Source organism: Amblyomma maculatum, chromosome 10, assembly GCF_055883805.1.
Source record: "Amblyomma maculatum isolate TAMU_Amacu chromosome 10, ASM5588380v1, whole genome shotgun sequence".
Classification (NCBI taxonomy): Eukaryota; Metazoa; Arthropoda; class Arachnida; order Ixodida; family Ixodidae; genus Amblyomma; species Amblyomma maculatum.
In genome coordinates, this window is record NC_139353.1 from 161,664,236 (window position 1) to 161,687,038 (window position 22,803).

The following is a 22,803-nucleotide window of genomic DNA, read 5'->3' on the forward strand; positions in this document are numbered from 1 at the left end:
ACACATTTTCAATGGGACTCATGTCGGCTCCCTTCGGAGGCCATGGCAGCTGCCGCACGCCACGAGCGTCGAGAATAGCGCTCACTTTTCGAGACGTGTGTACAGGACTCCTATCTTGTTGAAAAAGGTAGAATCCATCTGGGAATGGTCCGTCAAGGACATATGGCGTTAACACACTCTCAATGATGTCGACGTAGGCGTCCGAGGTGAAGGATCCATCGACTCTCACCAGAGGCCCCAGTCCATTTCTTGACATGGCGCCCCATACAGCCACGGAACAGCGACCACTGGAGAACACATTTTGCACGTATGGCGGGTCGTATCTATATAGGAGAAGAAAATCAGTACAAAGTTATAATTTGGGTCTTATGCATCAGGTTGAGCGCGAGTGAAAACTAACTTTTCCGTGTAAAAAGGTTTGATTAGCAACTGTGAATCGTTTCTAAATAGTTAGTACTTGAACCATGCTACTAAATGACAAGAGTTGTTTCGGAAGAGCAATTACTTTAGAGTAAATTGCGGCATCGGCACTAAGAAGCGTTTGCTAATGGACTCTCTTCGGAAGGGCGCTTCTATCAACATCGTGCACCTCCGAGATATTGCATGCTGAGGAGGAGTATTCGGCATTGTTTACGACGTATATTTCATTTGGGAACACGAAGACAGCAGTTTGCCGCTATATCCTACTTTATTCGTATTCTTCATATAAAATATTCAGGATTTACTTAGACGCAAAAAAAAGGGTATCCATACCTGCAATTCACTGGCCTCCAAACTCGGCACTTCTGGTCCCAGCGGGTGGAAAAAGAAGACTCGTCCGAGAATATAACTTCGGACCAGTCGTCCACAGTCCACCCTTTCAGAGAGTTGGCGAACTCGAGCCGTTCCTTGCGCTGTTTAGTTGTCAGATGCGGCTTCTGGGCAGCCATGCACGATCGGAGACCAATTTCTTTGAGCCGCCGCCTGATAGTTTTAGCAGATATATTCAGTGCAAGTTCCTTGCGGATTTCTTCTGCAGTCATGAAGGGGTCGGCCACCGATGCCGCTATGATCAGGAGGTCTTCTTCTGTTGAAGCTCTCGGTCGACCTGGGCGCTTGGAATCTGCCAGGCTGCCTCCATTGAGGAAAACGCGAATGGTTCGGGCTACTGCAGATTTGGAACGACAGGTACGGCGAGCAATTTCTCGCTGGGGAACACCTTCCACGAAGAGACATGCAATCAGTCTCCTGTCGTCGATCGGCACTCTTGGAGGCATTTTGCAACTGGCAGGATTTGCGATGAAATTATATAGGTTTTCCTGGATATCGCTAACCAATCATAAATCAAGTAACGTCGATGGCTGAGCAGAAAATATAGGCGTTATGTGGGAAGAGTGCTTGCGCTATCTCGCCTTTCTACGATCAGACGATGCAAGCATGTGCTCATCAGCCTTATCACGTCGGGGACGTAAGGCCGTAAGATGTAACTGTCATTTTATGTGATGTAATACCGTAATTTTCGAACTATAGTTGTTTAAAAGTCACTCTGACGTGATAAGGCTGATGAGCACATGCTTGCATCGTCTGATCGTAGAAAGGCGAGATAGCGCAAGCACTCTTCCCACATAACGCCTATATTTTCTGCTCAGCCATCGACGTTACTTGATTTATGATTGGTTAGCGATATCCAGGAAAACCTATATAATTTCATCGCAAATCCTGCCAGTTGCAAAATGCCTCCAAGAGTGCCGATCGACGACAGGAGACTGATTGCATGTCTTTTCGTGGAAGGTGTTCCCCAGCGAGAAATTGCTCGCCGTACCGGTCGTTCCAAATCTGCAGTAGCCCGAACCATTCGCGTTTTCCGCAATGGAGGCAGCCTGGCAGATTCCAAGCGCCCAGGTCGACCGAGAGCTTCAACAGAAGAAGATGACCTTCTGATCATAGCGGCATCGGTGGCCGACCCCTTCATGACTGCAGAAGAAATCCGCAAGGAACTTGCACTGAATATATCTGCTAAAACTATCAGGCGGCGGCTCAAAGAAATTGGTCTCCGATCGTGCATGGCTGCCCAGAAGCCGCATCTGACAACTAAACAGCGCAAGGAACGGCTCGAGTTCGCCAACTCTCTGAAAGGGTGGACTGTGGACGACTGGTCCGAAGTTATATTCTCGGACGAGTCTTCTCTTTCCACCCGCTGGGACCAGAAGTACCGAGTTTGGAGGCCAGTGAATTGCAGGTATGGATACCCTTTTCTTTGCGTCTAAGTAAATCCTGAATATTTTATATGAAGAATACGAATAAAGTAGGATATAGCGGCAAACTGCTGTCTTCGTGTTCCCAAATGAAATATACGTCGTAAACAATGCCGAATACTCCTCCTCAGCATGCAATATCTCCGAGGTGCACGATGTTGATAGAAGCGCCCTTCCGAAGAGAGTCCATTAGCAAACGCTTCTTAGTGCCGATGCCGCAATTTACTCTAAAGTAATTGCTCTTCCGAAACAACTCTTGTCATTTAGTAGCGTGGTTCAAGTACTAACTATTTAGAAACGATTCACAGTTGCTAATCAAACCTTTTTACACGGAAAAGTTAGTTTTCACTCGCGCTCAACCTGATGCATAAGACCCAAATTATAACTTTGTACTGATTTTCTTCTCCTATATAGATACGACCCGCCATACGTGCAAAATGTGTTCTCCAGTGGTCGCTGTTCCGTGGCTGTATGGGGCGCCATGTCAAGAAATGGACTGGGGCCTCTGGTGAGAGTCGATGGATCCTTCACCTCGGACGCCTACGTCGACATCATTGAGAGTGTGTTAACGCCATATGTCCTTGACGGACCATTCCCAGATGGATTCTACCTTTTTCAACAAGATAGGAGTCCTGTACACACGTCTCGAAAAGTGAGCGCTATTCTCGACGCTCGTGGCGTGCGGCAGCTGCCATGGCCTCCGAAGGGAGCCGACATGAGTCCCATTGAAAATGTGTGGGGCCTATTGAAAGCTCACCTGATGAGGTCTCACATTGGGAATGCCAACGCAGACACACTCTGGGAAGCGATCAGAGGTGAATGGGAAAGGCTTCGTGCGGACACAGATGTGGTTCGTTCCCTTTACGAATCGATGCCACGCCGGTTGGCAAGCGTCATCGCTGCTGATGGCGGTTTCACCAAGTATTAGGAATTTTTCGTTTGCCAGTGATGTCTGCATTGTTTTATTTTTATTTTTTGTTTTATGACAATAAACTTGTTGCTTAAGGATTATTTCTCTCTTTTACGCTTTTGGTCGGCACAATAACTATGAATGAGTTGCGATGCACGCTAACGCTCGCAGTTGAAGCATAAGGACCGAGTGTCTTTATCGAGATGTTTTCATCGCAGTGGGCAGTTTGCAGAAACGAGACCTTTATCGCATGCCATAAGTTATGTTATTATTGAAAGAAAAAAAGAAACAGATCTAAATGATTCGGTATAAAGGTGGCGGGCCCCGTGCACGAGCGCTGTTATCGCTTTCGACTGGCTGCACGCCGAGCACGACGGCCGCATAGCTCGAGCGGCGCGAGCAGTAAACAGCGCCAGCCGCGCCCAAGTGCGGAATAAGCAGCGCTTCAAACAAAACGAGCGAGGAGAAAGGCCAGCGGACGCATATAGGACGGGCATGCGCCTAGTCATCGGCCCGCGCAACCTCGACGCGCGCACCACGCCGCCTAGTGGCCCAGATGCAGCTTTGAAACGGGGCTCCGGCGTCTCGCAAAATATTGTCCATGACTGTACATTGCCCACCCTGTAACAGCCCGCAAGGGCTAACAGTACTTGCAAATAAATAAATAAATAAATAAATAAATAAATAAATAAATAAATAAATATAGGGAGAAAAATGAGCATGATAGCTACTGCTACCATCCCGTTTCAAAGGGGACGCTCCTATATTCCATCCACCCATCCATGCTAAAACATTGCGGCATTGCCCTTCCCAGTGGAAAAGGCATCGTTCTGATGCCGAGTGGAGAGGTCGAGGATAACCGTAGTCGGCGAGGATGCTGCGTTCACATAAAGCAGTCAAAGGAAACAAAAAAAAAAGTCACATGTAGCTTGACCCAGCGAGTGTAGAAGGGCTTCATCCTGGCGACATGTACGACTTCTGATTGTGCTTGCTGTCGGGATGAGCGAACAGTTCCTTGCGGGATCGCTTCGTAGGTGACGCCGCTGAGTTTGCGTTGTAGTTCGTACGGGCCGAATTAGCGGCGCAGAAGCTTCTCGGAGCGACCCCGCTGGCGAATAGGTGTCCACACCCAAACGTAATCACCAGGGTTGTAAATTACCTCCCTTTGACGAAGGTTATAACGTCGAGCATCTTGCTGTGTCCGGTCTCTCAGTCTAGCCAGCTGGCGAGCGGCCTCGGCATGCTGGACGAATTGGTCGGCACCGGCAACCGATGGGTGGGCAACGTCTGGCAGTTACATTGCATCTAGCATGGTGACAGCTTCGCGACCGCGTACACCAAACGAAACGATGTGAAACGGGTCGTTTCCTGGACTGCGGAGTTATACGCGAATGTTGCATAGGGTAGTATCTGGTCCCAGTTCTTATAGTATTTGCCGACGTACATAGAAAGCATATCGGCGATGGTCTTTTGAGTCGCTCAGTAAGGCCATTCGTCTGAGGGTGGTAAGTTGTTGTTCTGCGATGACAAGTGCCACTGAGCCGCATCACTTTCTGGGTTAGTGCTGAAGTAAATGCCGTGCCTCTGTCAGTTAAAACGATCGCAGGGGCACCGTGACGAAGGACTAGATTAAAGATGAAAAAGTTCGCAACATCAGTAGACGTGCCGCTGGGAAGAGCTTTCGTCTCACAATAACGGGTTCGATAATCTGTGGCGACTATAATGTACCGGTAGCCCAATGATGATGTAGGAAATGGCCCGAGCAAGTCCATACCGACTTGGTGAAAAGGTACTCGCGGAGGAACAATAGGCTGCAGCAGGCCGGCCGGCTTTACAGGTGGTATCTTCCGACGTTGGCAATCACGGCACGTCCTAACATAGCGCTGAAAAATAGCGACAAGCTTCGGCCAGTAGTACCTTCGTCGTACTCGTGCCAAGGTGCGAGAACCGATATGTCCGGAGAAAGCTCGTCGTGGCATGTCTGCAGAGCGTCGGTACGGAGCGGCGTTGGGACCACCAGCAGATACTGAATGTCTGTGGAAGCGTAGTTCTTTTTTTTTTTTTTTTTTGTAGAGGACGCCGTCACGCAAGCAGAACGACGACAGGCCACGCGTGAAAAGGCGAGGCGGTGATGAGGCAGTTCCCTCGTGGTAATCGATGAGGAGCCGGAGTTCGGTGTTGTCTCGCTGCTGTTGAGCGAAATCTGGCGTCGTGAGCGCCGAGGAAAACGGAGTCATGTGTTTCAATTGAAGAACACGGGATAGGGTTTCGGGATTGACAGTCAGCGTCACTGTGTTTTTTGCCGGACCTTTACACAATAGTGACGTCGAACTCCTGAAGCGGAGACTCCAGCGGTTGCTGGCCACTCTAAACGGCCGACCATACAAATACGGCCGATTTTGTTTTACCGCCCACACAACTGCAAGACACTCCTTTTCGGTAGTAGAATAATTCGCTTCGGATCGAGACAGGGTGCGGCTGGCGTAAGCAATCACCCGCTCAACGCCATCTTGCCACTGAACGAGAACTGCACCGAGGCCAACATTACTGGCGTCGGTATGCAATTCTGTGTCGGCTTCTTCGTCGAAGTGGCCAAGTACGGGCGTTGTTTGGAGGCGCTTGCAAAGCTCCTCGAAGGCCCTTTTCTGCTCGTCGGCTCAGATGAAAGGCTCGTCGTCTTTTGTTAGACGAGTCAATGGTTCCGCTATTCGGGAGAAATCGTGCGCAAATCTCCTGTAACATGTACAGAGGCCCAAAAACCGACACAGAACTTTTATCAGTGGGGGTCGGGAAAGCAGCTACGGCAGCCGTCTTCTCTGGATCAGGGCTAATTCTCAGCACTCACGACGTGACCCAGGAACTTGAGCCGTTGGAATGCAAAGTGGCATTTTTCTGGTTTTAGTGAGAGTCCGGCCCCGCGGATGGCATTTAGCACGGCCGTCAATCGTTTTAGGAGTTCCCCCAGGTCGCAGAGAAAATGACAACGTCGTCAAGGTAGGCGAGGCACGTCTGCCATTGCAGGCCTACTAGGACAGTGTCCATCATTCTTTGAAAGGTTACTGGAGCGGAACACAAACCGAAGGGAAGCACCTTAAATTCGTACAGTCCGTCAGGAGTAATGAACGCGGTCTTCTCTCCATCACGTTCATCGACTTCAATCTGCCAGTACCCACTGCGTAGATCGAGCGATGAAAAGTATCGGGCGTGGCGGAGTCGGTCGAACGAGTCGTCGATTCGAGGCAATGGGTAGACGTCCTTTTTCGTAATTTTGTTGAGCCTTCTATAGTCGGCGCAGAATCTGAGTGTTCCGTCCTTTTTAGCGGCCAGCACAACTGGTGAGCCCCACGGGCTTGTGAACGGCTGGATCACATCATCGTGGAGCATTTCATCAACCTGCGCCCGAATAGCCTCTCGTTATTTCGTCGATACTCGGTAGGGGTGTTGGCGGATAGGGTGCTCGGTGGGATCAACTATAATTCCATGTTTTGCTACTGACGTCTGTTTCACTTTGAAAGTGACGGCAAAGCAGTCACGGTAGTGTCCAGAATTGCTTGAAGGCGGCATTTCTGGGTAAGAGACAAAGCAGGATTCACGTCAGTATGTCCAGTGCTCTCGGGAGGGTTCCCGTTGGCCAGCGTAAGGGCGCAGTGGGCGGAGGGTGCACTGATTTCATCAAAGTAAGCGATGGCTGTACCTTGCGGTAAATGGCGTAATTCGGCACTAAAGTTCGTTAAAAGCAGTTCAGTTCGTTTATTACTCAAGGCAAAGACCCCCCGAGCGACGCAGACTTGTAAGCTCAACAATAAATTCACGTTCGTTTCCGCGAGGCCTTGAAGTGCTGGAGGGTTGTCGCACTGCACTGTAACAAACAAGCTGGTGCGTGGAGGTAAAGTGTCATGTTCGTCGCAGACTCGGAAAACTGGCCTGCCTGCGTAGTCGTCGCTGCGCTGTGTGTACTCGTCGGAAATTGCGCGGTGAGTGGAAAAAGACACCATGAAGTCACGGAGGTCGATGATTGCGTCGTTTTCTCTAGAAAATCAAGGCCGAGAATCAGGTCCTTGGAGCACTCTGCTAGCACAACGAAGCAACACGAGAAAGTTACGTGGCGAATCTCAACGCGAGCGGTGCACACTCCAAGCGGCGTTACCACATGCCCTCCGGCTGTCCTTATCGGGGCTCCGTGCCAAGGAGTCAGGACTTTTCGCAGGATGGTAGCAAGGCTATGACTCATAACGCAAAACTCAGCGCCAGTATCAACAAGGGAAGTCGTGTGGTGGTTATCAACGACGATCGGTATCTAGGCGAAAGGTAGCTTACCGTCGACAAAGTGCGGCATGTCAGGGATCGTCGGGCTGAAGGGTCGTTCGTCGCGTCGAATTGCAGCGTCGAAGGTAAGCTTTTGTGATCGGCGGGAGGTCGTCGGACTCGTTGGTCGCGCGGTGCGTCGATTGGGGGCGTCGGAGGAAAGCTTCGGCGATCGTCGAAAAGTGGTCGGCCTGTTGGTCGGAGCGAAGGGTCGGATGTCAGTCTGTGTGATCGAATCGGTGAGCGGAGGATGTTGGTCGTAGTGTTCATCGACGGCGGCCCTACCTCCGAGGGTCGCCGTCTTCAGTTTTCGCGGTGCGGAATTGGGGACTGCCTGAAGGAAGAACGGCGGCTGGAGGAAAACTCGCGCGGCGATGGTGACCTGGACTGGCGTCGCTGGAGGGACGCAGGTGGGACGTTATGGCGTTATGTCCAGAGGTCGTTCGCCATAGCGCGGCCGAGGAGCATCCGGTGAAAATCCGCGCAAGCCCATCCGACGGTATGGGCAGTGACGCAGTACGTGACCGGCTTCGCCGCAGTGAAAGCATAAAAGTTGATTGTCCGGCGTGCGCCACGCGTGTGCTTTGCGAACGGGTGGTCGAGCGTCAGGCACACCAGTCGAAACTGGATATCGGGCGCAGGACGAGCGGGAGGAGCAGGGTTGCAGGGTGCCAATGGATCTGGCGCAGGGGTACGCAACACCTCGCTGTACGTCATGATGTACGGCGCAGGTGGCTGGGGTGATTAAAACCCCTCAATAAACTAAAAGTAGCGCCAATATGTGAAGTTTGCCGCCCGCCTCCTCTCCTGCGCTCTCCTTCATCGTTCGACCCTCTCATTGGCCGAGCGCCGTCACGTGCGCGCGCGCGCTTTTTTTTTTTTTTTTTTTGCTGGGCGTGCAGCTTCCTCCTTTCCAGCGGGGCGGGCGGCGCGCGCGCGGCACATATCGCCGTGTGTTTTGCTGCCACGCGGACTGCTACTAAATCGTTCCCGCTGGCTATTTAATTTTTTTTCAAGCATGTTGCGCTCTTTGGCCGGCGGCTGATAGAAGCGCGGTGGTGAAGGCGAGTTCAACCAACGCAGACATCGCGTACAAATGGTGTCACGCACTGACAGTTGAAAACGGAACCGTTTCAGCGCAAAATATAAAAACAAAACTGCTACCACGCTTCTCAAGTTTCACGGTAGCTTACAATTCAGTCCAACCTGCAAAGAAACCACACAGACTGCAGCTTCCGCAGCCTAGTTAATTTTTTTTTTCAAGCATGTTGCGCACTTTTGCAAACGGCTGACGGACTCAAGAAGGTGAAGGCAAGTTAAATCGTCGCCAAAATCGTGTACGTATGGTGACACACCATGGCAGCTGAACACGGCACCGTCTCAACGCCAAATATAAAAAAAAATAACTGCTACCTCCCTCCCCAAGTTTACCGGTAGCTCACAAGTCAATCAAAGCTGCAAAGACTCCACACAGACTGCAGCTTCCGCCGCCTATAGTTAATTTGATCTGCAGCTGAAGTTGAAAATACATGGAAGACAGCTGCTGCCACACTTCTCAAGTTTACCGGCAGCTCGTAATCCAGTCAACGCTGCAAAGAAACCATACACAGACTGTTCCAAAATTGTTCCTGTCCGCCGCCTAGTTACAATTTTTATAAAGCATTCCGCTGAGTGGCCAAATGTGACGAACTACGGACACACGGAGAGGACGACGAGTTGAACGAACGCCGAAATCGCGTATATGTGGTGTATGACACTCACAGCTGAAACTATTCTGGCGGGAAATCCCTGTCAACATTCGGTAATTATGTTTCAGCAGTGAGTAATATTTTAACCTGAACACATTGCGACAAAATGCAAGGCTCTGGTGAGACCCGGCGCACGGCCGGCTCGATCGGCGCGCGCGCGGCGCTGTTCGAGACGGCTGTGAAGGGCGCCTGCTCCGGAGAACGCGCGCTAGTCGCGCACCCCGTAGGTGGAGCCACGGTCGAAATGCGAGAGGAGGAGCGGCGCCGCCGGAGGAGGAGAGAGGAGATGGCGCTACTTTTACTTTATTGAGGGGTTTTAGGGGTGATGGTACAGATGGCACTGCTTGGTGGAGCTCTTCGCGCACATCTGAGATGCCCTCAACACGCGGGTGTTGCTCGAGAGAGGGCAGCTTTTGCAGCTCTTCGTGCACAATCCTTCGGATGAGTTCACGAAGGGCTTCACTATCGTTTCCTGCCATCGGCAAGCGGAAGTCCACAGCAGCGATGTTCGCAGAGCGATCAAAATGTACAAATCGCTGATTCAGGGCACGCTCGATGCTAGTCGCTTCCTTCGTGAAATCAGCCACAGTACATGGAGGGTTACGTACAAGGCCAGCAAACAGCTGCTCCTTGACGCCTCGCATAAGGTGGCGCCCTTTCTTTGCCTCCGGCATGGCCGGATCCGCCCGGTTGAAAAGCCGAGTCATTTCTTCGACAAACATGGCGATACTCTCATTAGGCCGTTGTGATCGGGACTGTAGAGCGAGTTCAGCCATCTCTTTTCTTGCATCGTTGCCAAATGTTCCGAGCAGCTGCCGCCGGAAATCCTGCCAGGTGGTTATGATAGCCTCATGGTTTTCGAACCACATCTTGGCGGCATCCTCTAGTGCGAAATAAACATTCCGCAATTTCCGCTCCTCGTCCCACGCATTAAACACAGCGACCCGGTCGCGACATTCCGTTTCCAGCCCAGATGAGATCACCAGAACATTGCCCAGCTTGATACATAAAAGACAGGTTTCTGTTTTGCTCTTGGTCTTGATTTTGTTTTATTTGTGTTTTTGCTCGTTTCACATGCATTTAATCATGCTCAAGAAACATATGCACTTGGTTGATAGCAGTCTTCCTACCTTTGTGATTTGTCCTGCACTCTTGGTTCAGTATGCTTCATCACTAACTTGAGCAGCCACACACATTGATAGTGTGGCAGAGCAGGGCCCACAAATTCTCTAACTTGCACCCTTTTCGAAAATGCCCCCTTCGGTGAAACCAGACTGAATAAAACACTCGATCAGTGTGCTTCCACCTGCTCTGGCCTGCACTGCTGGAGCTGTACACCATATAACAAAAAGGCACCTGGTATACAAATGTGATGAGGCACAATGTATAGCTGCACTTGCCTTCCTGCCTGATCAAATTTTACGGCAACAATACCAACATTACATAATATTTGACAACTTGTAACTACAGCTGCGCATTCTTGTCCCATGAGTGCCAACATGCTAGAAAAATGACGATGTATAGTAGGATTTCCACAGTACATAAGCTTTACTTTTCTGATAGGGGCCTCCCAAGAGTATTTTCTTCAAAAGTTTTTAAGTTAGGCTCTGCTATTTGGGTGTAGTACTCTGAATGCAGAATGTCCCTACTGAAGGTGTCCACAGTAGGCCTTCCGGTAAGATATCCATAAAGCTGGCAACAAGTTGGCCTTGTTATGGGGTTTAATTATTGCCCTATAGCGACTCAAGCTATGAGGGACACGCCGCAGTGAAGGGCTTCGAATAATTTCAACCAACTGAGTGCACTGATATCATACATACAGGTTCGCACTGCATTCGGCCAAGATCAAACCCAGACCCCCTGCCCTATAGTAGCTGAGCGCCCTATGCAACAAGCTTACCAGCATGCCCCAGCAGAACAATGGGGGATGTACAATGCCTGAAAGCACTAAAATAGAATGAGTCACTGTTGTCATTGGTGTCACACCATTTTCTTGAGCAGGCTGATAAATTGTCACCGACACCATTACCATCCCATGGACTGTAACAGCTGTTCTGAGCAAGGCACACTGTAATTTAGGATGAATTAATGCATTCATTGGAGGGCTTCCGTATAAACCGTTTCGGAAACTTCTAACCAGCATGAGTCCCCCAGTGAACAGCGATCATTTAGCCCAATTAACATGCACACAACACATGCAGTCATTATCTAGAACGCACCATTTTGATTTCTATACAATATTTTTACTCAGGAGTTCCTATCATATATATGGTGAAATAAATTAATTGCTATAGTAGTAATGTTTTTGCGTTATACATAGTTACTTCAGTGCTACTACCAAGCAGCGGTACAATTAATACAGGGCACAGTGCCATTTCCAGTCGCTGTCTTTAAATGACATTACTTGCAGTAAACGGCTCCGCGTTCTCCATAGAACACTCCGCAACAATGCACTGCAGCTGATCCACAATTTGGATCGCACATATGAATTAAATGAGGCTCCAGTGTCGCAGCAGTATTCCGTTGCACATATATTCGCATCACGAAAGGCTGAAACAACTGCGCCTCAAAGTTTCGTGCATTTCTCGAAATTGTATGTTCATCCCGCATTATATACCAGCAGCCTTGATTACAACGCCGCGAAAAACGGTTTAACTATAATACAACACTTTAAGACTGTCTAGTGAATCGCTCGTTCGAGCGATGACCCCTTGACGGCGGCTTGCCCAGAAACGGGACAATGTTTGCCACCAGAGTTATTGATTTAGAAAGGTCCTAACGCACACTAGTTGGTTATTCCCGCATGTATTTATGTTGTCAGCGTAAGAGCTAGACTGGCATTTCTCAAATCTCGCTTACACAAAAACTCGGTTCGAGCCGAAAAGCACACGCTTAAATAACATACTCACTTTGTGAGACCCATCAACAGCTGCATGCACGCTGTTTGCGTCGTGTGCGTGTCGTTCATCGTTGCTGGCACGCCGACGCCAAATGAACCCCATTCCTCCAGTCCGAGGCAGACGACGAACATGCGTGACGCCATATGCATTTTGGAACGCGTAGCTGTTGCTACGGCAACCGAAAACGAAGGAACTGACGTCGCGTGACGGCGACGGTCACGTCAGCGTCTGCTCTCATCTGGGCTGGAAACGGAATGTCGCGGGTGATAGCTGGTCAACCAGTCCTCAACGTCTTCAAACTTGTCGCCATGGAACGGCGAAGCTTAATGGTCTGGCTTACCGCTGTAGTCATCATGGTTCGCGGTGGGGAAACAAGGGGACCACATTCGGGAGCTAAGCCTCTTAAGCGGCGGCTCGCCTTGTGCACAGGTGTCGTGTGCATGGGCGTAGGGGGCACCCAGAGGATCTTCGTGCATGAGATGTACCCGGAAACTCCACCAAAAATGTCGCAGAAGCCAGTAAAACTGAGTAGGCTGGTTTACTTTCACCTACGCAAAGGCACCGACAAAAGAAGGCGCGGAACCGACTGGCGGGCGATCACCGATAGCGAAGAAGACGAGCGCGTGCCAGTCTCCCGAGCTCGCAACATGGCTGCGCCAGTAGGATAACATTGCGGCAATATGTAGAGGTGATAGAGCAACTAAGTACACTGACAGCTAAGGCAGAAGATAGCTTGCGGATTCCGCAGTAATAATAATAATAATAATAATAATAATAATAATAATAATAATAATAATAATAATAATAATAATAATAATAATAATAATAATAATAATAATAATAATAATAATAATAATAATGTAGAAGGACGTCGAGGACGGCGTCGAGGTCGGCGGGGCGACCAAGACTAACACAATCTGCGCGATGGCAATTCCACAACTGTTTCTTCTTCGTCAGCGTTCAGCGAAGGGGTCTATCTTGTATTTGTCTATCTTGATTGTATATTTTATGCACTGCCAAGTGAAGCTGTCATTGTTATTGTTTTGGGGGCCTGCGGCCTTGTCAAGTTGTGTTACGACAACTTTTTCTGCTGTGCTCCCTCATCCTATGTACACATTGGGTGTAAATTAAACATTATTATTATTATTATTATTATTATTATTATTTTTATTATTATTATTATTATTATTATTATTATTATTATTATTATTATTATTATTATTATTATTATTATTATTATTATTATTATTATTATTATTATTATTATTATTATTATTAATCACACCGGCGTTTGCAAGACATGTCAAGACCTCCTTCAGGCGAGAGAGGTGAGTCGCAAGTCCGGCGAGAACACCACGATGTCATCAAGGTAACAGCGGCACGTCTTGTACTTCAGGCCACACAGTATAGTATCCATCATACGCTCGAATGTACCGAGCATTACAGAGATCGAAAGGCATGAAGGTAAATGCAAAGAGGCCATCGGGGGTGACAAATGCGGTTTTAGGGCGATCTTCCGCAGCCACGGGCACCTGTCAGTAGCCGGATCGTAAATCGAGTGAAGAAAAGAGTTCAGCACCTTGTAAGCAGTCCAATGCATCATCTATACGCGGAAGGGGGTAGACGTCTTTCCTCGCGATTTTGTTTAGGCAACGGTAGTCGACGCAGAAGCGAATAGAACCGTCTATCTTCCTCACCAGGACCACAGGGGGGGGGACCACAGGCTGTTAGAAGGATCAACCACGCCATTCTGAAGCATAGTATGAGCTTGGGTTTCAGTAACTCCGCGCTCGGTGGCAGACACTCGATAAGGGCGTTGGCGCAGAAAATCATCGGAACCGGTGTCAATGTGGTGGGCAACAGTTGACGTGCGGTTCAAAGAAGTTTAATCAGAGTCGAATGAAGAGCGGAACTGATGAAGCAGTTTGAGGAGTTCAGAGCGTTGAGGCCCCGGAAGAATGGCGTCGACGGAGTGGAGAAAAACATCGGCAGGAGACTGGTCCAGCGTAAGAAGGTGGTGTGAGTGCTGCCAAGACAGCGGGCTGCGAAGCGGTTGTTGCGTCACCGGTGAAAATAGAATCAATGAGCTGTATGGAGCCGAAGCCATCACCACGACGAAGGAACTAGGGAACTGAGAACGAACTCTTAAAAATCCAGAGCGTGGTGAGGCCAGCTGATATAGAAAGTACGGCATAAAGCAGGGGAAGACTTGCGGCTTAGGAAGATAGGCGATGGTGTGAAAACGACATCGGTACTGCGGGAAAAAGCACAAGCGGAAGGCACAAGAACAAAGGAGCACGCAGGGAGGTCAATATCTTCGGCAACGACTACTTTGGGAAAAGGAATGTCGGTTCGCCAAGCGCAAGAAACTCCAGTTCGGCACGAGCACAGTTGATCACCGCATTATGACGCGACAGAAAATCCCAGCCCAAGATAAGATCATGCGAGCAGGAAGGCAAAACGACGAACTCTATTGCGTACACAACTTCCTGAATGATGACTCGTGCTGCGCACACCGCTATAGGCTCGACAGGCTAGGCATTGCCGGGCATAGCGAGGATCCTGAAATTGGTGTCGTCACTTGGCGCAATGAACGGCAAAGACTTGCAGCCATGGCAGAAAAAGCAGCGCCGGTGTCGACCAGTGTACCTACTCCCCTGATGGGGCTGGGACAGGTAGGTTACCGCCGCTTGCGGTGGGGGCTAAATTAAATTGGTTAAATTGGTTCACAGGCAGGGAAAGGCGCAGTAACTGTCACACTTGCTCTGTGGACACCCGAACCGCGCCGTAAGGGAAGGGAGGAAGGGGGAAATTAAAGTGGAAAGAGAGAAAGAGGAGCCGTAGTGGAGGGCTACGGAGTAATTTCGACCACCTGGGGATCTTTAACGTGCGCTGACATCGCACAGCACGGACGCCACTTCGTTTCGCCTCCATCGAAACGCAGCCGCCGCGGTCGGGTTCGAACCCGGGAGCTCCGGCACAGTAGTCGGGCGTCTTACCCGGCGGGGCGGTGGGGGCTAGCCTGTTTCAGGATTTTTATCTGTTGTAGGCCGTCATTGCACCCGCCACCTTTTCGGTGGTGGACGACGGCTGTTGTTGCGGCGCGCGTCTTTTTTTCCTTCTTCCTTTTCTTTCTTCTCTATTTTCTCTTCTGTCTGCGCGAGGCAGCGGAGGTGGCTCAGCAACAGAGCCAGTAGCAGGCCGTGCATTTTCTTTTCCTTCTTCCTACAGCCACAACAACAACAGAACCACAACAACAACATACATTTTATGCGGATGACATTACTCTTTGGGTAACAAGAGGCAGTGATGCACATTTGGAAGAAACTCTACAGCACGCGGTGGATATTGTTGAGGAGCTAGCAGGGGAAGCAGGACTCTCGTGCTCTCAGCCCAAGTCCGAGCTTTTTGTGCTGAGGGACAAACCAAGAGGGATACATGCGAGGCACTATGTGCCGCCACCGCCTTTAGAGATCAAAGTGGGGGGCGTACCGGTCGCTGAGGTCCAAACGATCTGGATCCTGGGTATGTATCTAGACTAACAAGAAAAATAGCGAGTCCTTGAAAAGGCTTAAAAATACGGTCAATGCTACCGTGAGGCTAATCAGAAGAATCGCTAATCGTAAGAGAGGTGCATACGGGAAGGACTTGTGTAAGCTGGTGCAGGCGTTTGTGCTCAGTAGAATAGTGTATGCGACGCCTTATTTGAAGTTGGACGCGACGGAAAAAGGCAAGGTGGAGGCTATGATTAGGCAGGCATATAAAGCGGCCCTTGGGTTGCCTCAATATGCGTCTACCGAAAGGCTGCTGAGATTAGGGGTGCACAACACCCTAGAAGAACTACGGGAGGCGCACTTGGTGATGCAGCTCGGTAGGCTTTCAAAAACAAATGCAGGAAGGGACATATTGGAAAGGATCGGCATTGGAGTTGACGCTCCAGCTGGTGACACTAAAATTCAGATTAGGCGGGAAATGCACAAGGGCTTGTACATAAAACCTTTGCCCCAGAACATGCATCCAATACATCACGAGGACCGCAGGAAGGCAAGAGCCAAAGCTTTACATATTAAGTACGGGAAGTACAACGGGGCAGTCTATGTAGATGTCGCCGAGTATAAGGACAAGGACGCATTTGCAATTGCGGTGGTGGACGGGCGGGGACGCTTGATCGCCTCCGGATCAGTCAAAACCCGCTCCCCAGAAACTGCAGAGGAAGCGGCGATAGCACTAGCTATTACTAGTAGTAATGCTGACTTGATCTTCAGCGATTCCAAAACAGCCATTCGAAATTTGGCGAGGGGCAGAATATCTGTCACAGCGGCGCGATTGCTGAATCGGGCCACGGGGCGAGGGACTACGGAGGCGGAAATTGTCTGGGTACCAGCACGCTCTGGGAATCCTGGGAACGAGACGGCTCACATGAATGCTCGAGGTTTCGTCAGCCGAGTAGGTGAGCCGGACGTTCCGGGAAGGTCCACGAGAGATGGGCTGGTATCCTTTCATGACATTACTAATCATTTCCAACTTGAGCGGAGGATTTACCCACCCCCGGACAAGCAATTGGTGAAGGCGCAGGAATGCGTCTGGCGACGATTGCAGACTAGATGTTTCTTCAACCCATACGTGTTGAGCAAAATCTACCCGGACATTCAGCCGGAGTGCAAATGGTGTCAGGAATTGGCAACCTATGACCACATATTGTGGAGCTGTAGCATAGCACCGCCACCGGCGGATATTATGCGTGATCCAATTCCCTCGAGCAGTGGGAGGCCGTGTTGGCCAGCTCAGACCCGGTCGTCCAGACCAGGGCCGTGGAGTGGGCCACCCAGGTCGCCGTCAGCCATGGGTTGATGGCCATCTAACACGGAACCATCCATACATGCTCTCTGACGAAAATAAAGTTTTTCCATCCATCCATCCATCAAGCAGATTTGCGGAAGATACGTGAGACCTTTGACAGTTCGCTTGTTGCGCAGTTTTCGCCCCAGGAACTGCGGCATTGTTTTCCTCTTGCGCAAGATCGGGACGCTGTCGCAGAGGAGATTAATTGATTGATTGATTGATTATAGGAAGGTAAAGGCGCGGTAACTGTCTCGCTTGTTTCCTGTGGACACATCAATCGCGCCGTAAGGGAAGGGAGGCAGGTGGGAGTGAAAGTGAAAAGAGAGAAAGAGGAGTCGTAGTAGAGGGCTACGGAGTAATTTCGACCACCAGGGGATCTTTAACGTGCGCTGACATCGCACGGCAGACGGACGCCTCTTCGTTTCGCCTCCATCGAAACGCAGCCGCCGAGGTCGGGTTCGAACCCGGGTACTCCGGCACAGTAGTCGGGCGTCTTACCACTGCACCACCCCGGCGGGGCCAGAAAAGATAGAGAACGGCGACGCGGCGAGGTTGAGCGGCGAGGAGAAAAGGTGGGACGGTCATGCGCCACGGAACTTGCAGATGGATCGCCGGCCGCATAGTGGTTTCGGGGTGGCTGCCAGGAAGCTTACATTCAGCGCGGTAGACAATCGTCGGGAGTGCGATTTCGCCAGTACTGGGAAATATGGCCAGCAATTCTGCAGGAATAACATATGGGACGGTTATCACTTCTTCGTCATGAATTGCGGCGCTGCGGACGATGTGGAACCAAAGGCTGCGGTGCCTGAAGAAATTCCTGCAGAGGCCCTGGAGGCAGCGTACACCACAGGGTAGCTAGGTGGCCGTGGTCGAGCAGTGACGGCAGCGTACGTCAGCGGTGCGACAGGAGCGGGGGCGCAAGTCAATGGTGGAGCGACAGGGGCGTCGGCGTATGTGAGGGGCTCAACGGCTTGTGCGGGCTGAGGCATGGGCGCTGGCGGAGGGACAGAGGGAAAGGCATCCGCCACGCGGTCGCTGACGACTTGTCGAAGGGGCACCAAATTTTGAAACAGCTCGCAGTTCGTGGGCAGCAGTGATATCTGGCAAGCCACGTCCTCCTGGATGAAATCTTTGAGCTGCTGCAGAAGCGTGGAGCTCCCAGATGTAGAGGAGAGACCACAAAGTGATTCGACAGGCGCAGGAGGCGGTCGAGTGATGGCGCGGTCGGCTGCTTGCGCAACATTAGAAATGCGTTATGTTCGATGCTCTTCAGTATATGTTTTATCTTGTCTTTCTCGGACATCTGCGCGTTGACGCGACTGCACAGATGGACCCCATCTTAACAGTAAAAGTTTCGTCAGGCCGCTGTTGTCGATCGTGCAGGCGTTGTTCGGCGCGGAGCTTGCGTACTGCAGGACGACCAAAGACGGTTTAAGATTAGTCTTGAATGAGTCCCAAGTCGTGATATTGGCTTCTTGGTTACGATATCACAAGTTGGCAACGCGGGTCAAATAAAAGATGACGTTTTGTTAACTTCATGACGTCGTTATGGTGGCTAGAAAGGTTAGTTGACGCGAGCGGGCCGCGAGCGCCGCACCTATATTTCATGCCTCTCGTAGGTGGCGCTGCTATCAGCACTTCGATGCGTGCTCGGCTCGCGCTGCGGGCCGTCTCGAGGGAGAGCGCGCCTTGGCTGTGGTAAACTTTGCTGCGGTTGCAGCGCAGTCATACCAACAAAATGTTAAAATTATTGTTACCACTTGAAATATTTTAACCAGGTAAGCAAAATAGGCAAGTCAGGAGTGACGTCGACTGCTAATATGCCCTTTGGCACCGTGAAAGCGGGCGATGCGGCTGTGCCGGTTGTTTTGCTTGTCGCGCTACTAAATGCTGCTTAAATTACGAAGTTTTGGTCTGAAGATGCATTACATACCATTTCCCGATGTGCACAGTGGTCGAAGTTATAAAGCTAATTATTTTGGTTTGGTACTGTGAGTTTTAAAAAAGCCAAAGCGACTCGGGCTGAGAGGCATTGCAGTCGAAGATTACAGAGAATGCAGATGACATGCGATTATTTAACGTGCGGTTACGTCGCACAGTACTTAGGCACCAGGCTAATTTGTATTCTTTGTTGTCTGCGAATTTCCGGTGCGTCTAAAGTGGGAAAGTGCAATTTTTAGCCAGATGATAGCCAGAACGTGCAACACGCGATGTGAAACGGTATTATAAGTACAGAAGGAACAAATTGCAGTTTTATTCACAAAAAACTCTCATAGATAAGCAAAGTTTTGTTTATTGCACTTAAGGGCAAGAATGCTGGAAAGAAAAGTGAAATATCGCAATGTTGAGGTTGCTATTGAAGGCCTCAATATACATGCAATACAGGTAGAATAAACACAATTTCCAGACATAACTGCTCACAACCAAATTGCAAATTAAACAACCCACCTCAGTTTCAACAGTTTCATTCTCCCTTGCCTTTATTTTGAAAATGAATTCCGCGTCTTCAGGTGTAGCCTGCTAAGAACATAGAACTTGATCACTTTATTTGTCACAAATTTAATACGTCCGTGACGACCAACCAACTGCAGTTTGGTCATTTGGAGAATAGATACCAAGTCAATAAGGCTGTCTCTTCGGATTTCACGCGCACTAAAAAAGCGAGTAAAGGTGTTTTCATGGGATGTCACAGGGGCGTTTAGATTGGTTGATGGAAACACAAGACCGCCTCTGTCAACTGCACTGGTAATTAACTAGAATAGCAGCTTGGGCATATGTTGGTTATGCATCTTGAGGTAACAGCGCGGAACGTGGACGGGAGCACAAGATTAGAAGACGACACAACGAGCGCTGACTTTCAACTGGTAATTAAGACACGCTGTATCTGGAGCAGTTCCGTTCTTGAGACTGAGGAGTTGTCTACATCAATCTTCGCATTTTGTGCCAGCGATGCATTCTTCGCCACATATCCAGCGATACAAAACATCAGCCTTGAATCACTGGCCTGAGTGATGACAGATGTGTGTTCGATGCCACAGTCTTTGAGAACTTCATTTGCCTCACTCAGGTCTCCCACATAAGAAGCTGGTCATGGATGATGCTGTCACTAATTTTTTTTAGCAATTGACTGGCCTTTTGCCTGACAATGATGCTTTCATAATTTTTTTTTAGTAATTGATTGGCATTTTGCCTGACAACCGTGCTTTCATTAATTTGTTTTAGCAATTGACTGGCCTTTTGCTTGACAACAATGCTTTCATTAATTTTTTTAGCAATTGACTGGCATTTTGCCTGACAACCGTGCTTTCATTAATTTGTTTTAGCAATTGACTGGCCTTTTGCCTGACAACAATGCTTCCATTAATTTTTTTAGCAATTGACTGGCCTTTGCCTGACAACGATGCTCTCTTTAACATTTTTTTAACAATTGACTGGCCTTTTGCCTGACAACGATGCTCTCACTAATTTTTTTTAACAATTGACTGACCTTTTGCCTGACAACAATGCTTTCATTCATTTTTTTTAGCAATTGACTGGCCTTTGCCTGACAACGATGCTTTCATTAATTTTTTTGTTTAGCAATTGAAGGTAATTTTGCCTGATAACGATTCTTTCCCTTTTTCTTTTTTTTAGCGGGAGGTTTCTAAACGCAAGAGAAACAGAAAAGTACGCACATGTACTACATACTCGCACTAGCACCTCGGCAAGAAAAACTGGCACCAAACAAAACAGGATAACCTGAGCTAGGGCAAAGCCGATTAAAAAATAACACCACAGCTCAAGCAGCATCTACAGGCAAACAAGAACGAACGCGCCGGCGTGCGCCGGAGAGAATGCATCGAAGAGCTGACGGCAGCGCCACAGCTGCGACCAATGGCGGCGGCATGAACTTCGGCGCGTTTTCTCCAAGCGGCGGAATGCGCGGTCGCGCCACCTCTCCCTTCTAGCCACCATAACGTCGTCCCACTTACTGCATGAACTCACTCGCTCGTACGAAGCAAGCCAGTCATCACAGTCAGTGTTGTCAGCCCCTCTGAACAGCGCAGGGTCTCGCTGGCGTAAGGAGCCAGAGCAGACAATCGGCGGGGTCATCGGGGTGCCCGGAGGGTGTTCGTCGTCAGCCATACGAGTTACCGGGAGCGTGCGGGTGCGAAGCGCCAGCGTAAGGCAAGGATATCAGGCCGCACCGAATGTAGAAGAAGGACATCGAGGACGGCGTCGAGGTCGGCGGGCAATCAAGACCAACACGATTTGCGCGATGGCAATTGCACAACTGTTTCTTCTTTGTCATCGTCCAGCGAAGGGGTCCATCTTCTTCTTCACAATAATAATGATTGGTTCACAGGAAGGGAAAGGCGCAGTATCTGTCACACTTGTTTCTGTGGACACCTCAACAGGGCCGTGAGGAAAGGGAGTTAGGTAGGATTGAAAGTAGAAAGAGGGAAAGGGGAGCCGTAGCGGAGGGCTGCGCAGTAATTTCGACCACCTGGGGACCTTTAACGTTCACTGACATCCCACAGCACACAGACGCCTCTCCGTTTCACCTCCATCGAAACGCAGCCGCTTGCGTTCGGGATCGAACAGGATTATCAAGAAAAAATCTTAGTTTCAAAGACCGCTAGGACGTGTAACCTTTTATTGTTTTCAATTTCAGTGTCTGCAAAGAATCGGAACTTACCTTAGGCGAAAAGATAATCAACGATGTGTTCCAGAACAAAGTGGATGCGTCTCCAGATGGTCGACATTACTCCGTAGCCCTCCGTTACGGCTCCTCTCTCTTTTCGCTTTCACTCCCACATTCCTCCCTTTCCTTACAGCGCGGTGCAGGGGTCCACAGAACACGTGGGACAGATACTGCGCCTTTTCTTTCCTATAACAAATTAATATATTATTGTTCATCTGTTATGAAAATTCAAAGAATATGAAAGGGTTCCTCCAAAAGGCCGATAGTTTTTTTTTAAATTTATATACCCTAAAGGCCCAAATGGGAGGAGGAGGTGGAGGAAAAAACTTTATTTGACGAGCGAGTTTGGACCCTTCAAGGGCCCAGGGCCACCGCACGGCCCTCACATTACGCGCATGTGTCCAGGTCACGTAGGGATATGAGGGGGTAGGGGGGATGCATCATGCAATGAAAGCAATGGACAAAATACAACAGTGACGTGGCAGCGTAAATAAAGAGCACTTAGGAAATACATAAAGTGCATAATTACATTTTTGCTACAGTATAAGGACACTAAAATATGAAGAGGAGATGCGTAACACCCAATAAGTAAATCAAAGTACAGAAGTAGAACCAAACCTAGTACAAAGCAAACAAAATATGAATAAATCCAACCTACGGTGTTAGACCTACTTTCAGCACTGCGATAAACTGATCATGAGTGATAGGGTTGACTACAGGATCGGGGAGGACATTCTATTCTCTTATCGCTAAGTGTAGAAACGAAAACCTGCCCAGGGCGCAACGCGATTAAAACTAGCGATGAATGGGAGACCACGCTAAGAAGCTCCGACGAAAAAACTCAGCGATCCGCCGTCCGCCTGGCGGCCGAGGCTGAAGACCTCTTCTCCTAGACGGGGCCGGGTTATGGTGGATGAAAACAAGAGAGACAGTTACCGCGCCTTTCCCTTCCTATAAGTAAACGAACCAGTAAATCAACCCATCTGTTTGCACGAGGCAGCGGAGGTGACTAAGTAAGGGAACCCAAGCTCTAGTTTCGCCGGGCGACGGCAGCGCCGCATTCCTGGCATGGGGGCGAAATGGGAAACGATGGGGCTTCGCCGGAGCAGACGCTCCGCTAGCTTCCTGTGCACGCGCGGCGATCGCGTTGCGCCTGACGGTCATTTGGCGATACAAAAAC

General features: G+C 49.7%; 1 long non-coding RNA gene across 1 annotated transcript in view; it reads left to right on the plus strand.

Annotated features, from left to right (window-relative positions):
- LOC146177807 (uncharacterized) overlaps positions 1–22,417 on the plus strand; it is a 40,625-nt gene extending 18,208 nt beyond the window's left edge. The window contains exon 3 of the long non-coding RNA XR_014701092.1: positions 20,573–22,417. This is a non-coding gene — a long non-coding RNA (uncharacterized LOC146177807). The remainder of the gene's footprint in view (positions 1–20,572) is intronic.
- The last annotated feature ends 386 nt before the right edge of the window (positions 22,418–22,803 follow it).